Here is a 5,000-nt window from a genome sequence, read left to right as displayed (position 1 = left end):
TTGGTTGTGTGTGGGTTTGGTTGTGTGTGTGTGTGTGTGTGTGTGTGTGTGTGTGTGTGTGTGTGTGTGTGTGTGTGTGTGTGAATGTGTTAATGATGGAGGGAAGTGCAAGAGTGGAAGAGGGGTTGCCACTGTAGTGGAGAGGAGCAGGTATGAGCGAAATGCTGTGAATACAGAACCTTGCCTTGTTCACCGGGCTCATATGGTTTTCAACCTGTCATGTTCTTTCCTCTGCATTTAGAGGATGATGGGAGCGCAGCGCTCTGTTGCTGGTAACCATTAAATAGAAAAACAAATCATTTTCAACCCTTTTATTCAAAAAATATTACAAAGCCCCTTTGTCCTCAGAAATGAGATATGGAAACGCTCTTTGAGAATGGAAGATGTCATTGATGACTGAAAGCTGTGATTTCAGTTCCCATCATCTCTCTCTCTCTCTCTCCCTCTCCCCCACTGCCTGTCTTGTCTCCCTCACTGACTCTCTCACTCTATCATATCTCATCCTCTGCAGTGCCTGGATTCTCTCTGATGTTGAGTGCAGGGGGAGAGATGCTCTGTGTGTGTGAGTGTGTGCGTTCCTGTTCATGGTTTTTGTGTGTGAGAGGGAAAGACAGCGATGGAGAGAAAACGGAGGGAGAAAAGGGGGGATTGCCTGTGAGTAAGGAAAAGAGAGAGGAAGAGAGAGATTGTGAGAGAATGATGGAGAGGGAAGGAGAGAGCAGATGAGATTTGCTGCAACACAGATGCTGGTCTAATACTGTTTCCCCAGAAAATATGATTTCTTCCTCCTCCCCCCCGTCACTCTTTCTTGCTTTCTTCTCTCTATTCCCTCTCTTTCACGCTGTGTGTCTTCTCCTTCTTCCCCTCAATACTTCCCCCACCCCTCTCTCTTTCTCTCTCTCTCTCTCCGCTCTCTGTCTCACTCACTCACACACTCACAGTGCTCTCTCTCCCCCACTCTCTCGCACTCAGCGGAGGAAAGCAGTAGGGATTTTGCTCCTGCTGTGTTAGTTGCAAGGCAGTCACATACGCTGCTATTTTCAGCACAATATATTTTTTTGTGTGTTTGTGTGTGTGCGTGTGCAGACGCTAGTCAGGGAGGACATGGCATTGGCTCGCTCTCTCAGTGCGCTTACTCCATAACCTGGAGTGTGTGTGTGCATGTGTGCACGATTGTGTGTGTGTGTTTGTGTGTGTGTACCTGCTGGAGACTGCCGGAGAGGATGCAAGTGTGTGTGGGCATGTGTGACCAGGAGACTCAGGTAAAGCAGGGACCTGTCCGGGGGTGTGGTTAAATGACATGAGTGGCGGGATTCTTACACACGCACACACCCTCACACACATACGTACAGTATGGCGAGTTTCGGTAAACTCACGGACTACTTCAACCGCCGGCGATCTCGAGATGAGATCCGTGGAGGCAGAGAATCTCGCAGGAGTGGGAGCTACTGTTTCACAGCAGCTGAGGCCAGGTACACATGTGTGTTTGTGTGTATTTGTTTGTATATGTGTGTGTTTTAGAGTGTGTGTGTGTGTGTGTGTGTGTGTGTGTGTGTATTTGCGTGTCTTGGCCAGATTGGGGTAAAAAAGAGGTGCGGGCAGCAGCAGTCACAGCCGCGCTGCAATCAAAGTCAGACACACGTGCGGTTTTGTGTAAGTGTGTGCATGTTCTGTTTGTTATGGATCGACTGGCTATGGTTCAATTTGTAAATTTGTTTTTGTTTGCCCAGTGGACGTTGTATTTCAGTGTTCTCCAGAGAGAGAGAGACAGATAATGCATGTTTGTAGAATAAAGGCGTGCAATCTATATAGTGTATAGTTTATCTATAATCTGTAATTCTTTCTTTATAAGCGGAAGGCTGGAAAATGTATAGGCAAGGAAATGTTAATCTTCTGAAGTATACATGTCTTTCACTGCACATAGGCACACACACACAAACACACACACACACACACGCACACACAGGCGGTCTAATACAAGCAGTCTCTTGGTAGCACTGGATTAAAGGCTTAATAACAGTGTAGTTTAAACTCTCTTTCTTTCTGTATGTCTCTGTGTGTGTGTGTGTTTGTCTCTTTCTAACACACACACGCAGACACACACACGCACACATTCCCAACTCGTCTTCCCCTGATGTGCCAGCCCTCCCTCTTTCTGTCTCTCTGTTCATTACCTCTTCCCTCTGTCCATCATTCCATCTCGTGTCAGAGAGCAACTCTCTGGAGATAGAAGTGGTGCTCGTTTTTTTTATCTTTAGTCTTTGTGTGTGTGTGCGCGCGTGTGTACGTGCATGTGGGTTTCGAGTAAAAATGGAAATTGGGATTTAATCACGTACTAATTAGGAGCCACCGAGCCAGGTGAGTGAACCCTCAAGCCAATCAATCCCTGTGATGAGTCAATTAAGTCTTGAAGTACAACAAAAAGCCAGCTCTCACACTCACACACACACACACACACACACACACACACACACACACACACCTACACACACACACAAACACACACACATACACCTACACACACACACACACACACACACGTGCTCACACTTACACTCCACATGATCTCTCGCACACAAAACCATACACACCCCATGCACATGCAGGGACGCGCAGGCATACCACTGACTCTCACTGTGCGCTCTTTTGTCTACATCTTATAGAGTCACTTAGCAACAGGTTGGGAAGAGGAGCCCAAAATGGTCAGAGGTAGATGGGTAGTATTGGAGCATGTCCATCTCATGTCATCCAGCTCATGACAAGGCTTCTCATCTGCATCAGATGGAAAGAGTGTTAATGATTATAAAACAATTGGGTTCTATCATGTAATTTAGCTGTTTCTGATTGGACGAGAGACGTTCCATGCTATAGGTTATTTGTCAACATACCAACAGTTACGGGACTTTTCACAGCTAATAATAAATCACTCCGCGATGAAACATTCGCGTTGATGATTAACCGTTAATTCAAAGTTCTTAAAATTCCAAACCAAGACGTTCACAATGGAAAAAAAAATTGTTGCGGAGAAACAATGGCGAAATAAACCCTTTTTAATCAATAACTTCGTGTTGAAATGTTAATTTGTTGACTGTAGAATTGTTTTATAAAAGCAATATAGCACTCGTGGGAGTGGGGTAGGTAAGGGATAATCCCACGGGTGTTGTTGCCTACGCCACTCAGCCTGTGGCCTCGGTGGCTACGGCCGAACACCACCCGTGGGATTATCCTTACCTACCCCACTCCCACTCGTGCTATATTGCTTAATTATACTATATGATGTGATGATGTGTATATCACAAGTTATGATTGTGCTGCTGCTGCTGCTCCTGCGTCTGCTCGTCTTATTGTTCTGTGTTGTTGTTGTTGTTGAGGGTGGTGGTGGTATTGGTGTTGGTGTTGAACAGAAAAACACAGAATGAACCCAAATTGTTCCGGCACTGACCTTTTACATAACACCAATTGTACACGTTAAGTTTTATTTCTGGCCATGGAATTGTTTGTGGATTGGTCTGTGTTCACGGAATGTGTTTGTGTGTGTGTGTGTGTGTGTGTGTGTGTGTGTGTGTGTGTGTTTGTTTATTATAATTTTCTGTGAAAACAAAACGAAGGCTTACTAATCACAGTGGGCATTGTATAACAGCAGATTAATGACTGTTTTTGTGGATGAGTCCAGCCTGAGTGCAGATGAACAGACACAGGCTGCCAGGGTCCCTAACGGCATCGCTGTGTGGATTTAGAGGGTGGGGGAAATGTTAAGTTGTTTGTTTTATGCTCAAATGTGCAAGAGTGTTTGACAACAGATGTTTGCATTGAAGAGTATGGGTGTGTGTGCGTGTGTGTGTGTGTGTGTATGTGTGTGTTTGTGTGCGTGTGTGCGTGTGTGTGTGTTTGTGTGAGAGAGAATTGTTGCTGATGGAATTCTGCAGGCTGTACCCTGGAACAGTCTGGCAGTGATAGATTCACTCCATTTGTGTAATATATCAGATCGGTAGCGCACACTAATACAAACATCTTTCTGTCTCTCAGTGAAACATACTTGTCTGTCTTTCTCTCTCTTTCACTCTCGCTCTCCTTCCTCTCTCTCTCTCTCTCTCTCTCGCTCTCCTCCCTCTCTCGCTCTCTCTCTCTCTCTCACACACACACACATACACACACACACACACACACACACACACAAACACACCATCACGCTTGACCACACTGTAACATCTCAGCCTTTGCCACAGGACATGGTTTCACATTCATTTCCTAGTAAATGTAAGACATTCAAGTAAGTCATCAGTCACCAGTTGGGAGGCAGGACACTCCTCAGGGGTTCCACATAAATAATGAAATGTTGATTAAACACCTGCAGTGCAGTGCCTCCCCGCCTGATCTCACCAGTAGAGGTCGCTGCAGTGCAGTCCAAACTGCCAGCGCCTGGGCTGTGCTTCACTCTCGAGAACTCTGCCAGTCGAAGAGATGGCTCAATAAAGAAGACACACACACACACACACACACACACACACACACACACACACACACACACACACACACACACACACACACACACACACAGGGACTGCTGAATCAGACTGTGGTATTGGCCAGGCAACATTCCGCAGCACCAGCACCATGACTGTACAAGACTCTCCACACCTGCGTTTGTGCTGCTCTGCAGTGAATCAGAAGTGTGGTCAGATTTAATGACATGTCAGGCTTCTAAAAATACAACCTTTTTGCTGTCTAGCTTGCAGTGTTTATGTTATGCATCTCTATATACAGGTGTCATTAGCCAAACAAATCTTCTATGAACCACATGCCGTGGTTTGTGTTTCCTCAGCGTTCCAATCCACCAATGGAGAAGAATCAGCCTCCTAAATGCTTGGCCTCCATTCCACAGACGTGCACATCTCACCAGTGTTATAGCAGACCACTGTCTATTCATAAGCTGCTGAATTGTTCATTCACTATGTACATGTTGGTTAATGCTGTTTATTGTCCGTGTTATGAGTGGGTTA

This window comes from Sprattus sprattus, assembly GCF_963457725.1.
Source record: "Sprattus sprattus genome assembly, chromosome: 3".
NCBI classification, from domain to species: Eukaryota; Metazoa; Chordata; class Actinopteri; order Clupeiformes; family Clupeidae; genus Sprattus; species Sprattus sprattus.
The sequence above is the reverse complement of the archived record's forward strand: the minus strand, read 5'-3'. Positions refer to the sequence as shown.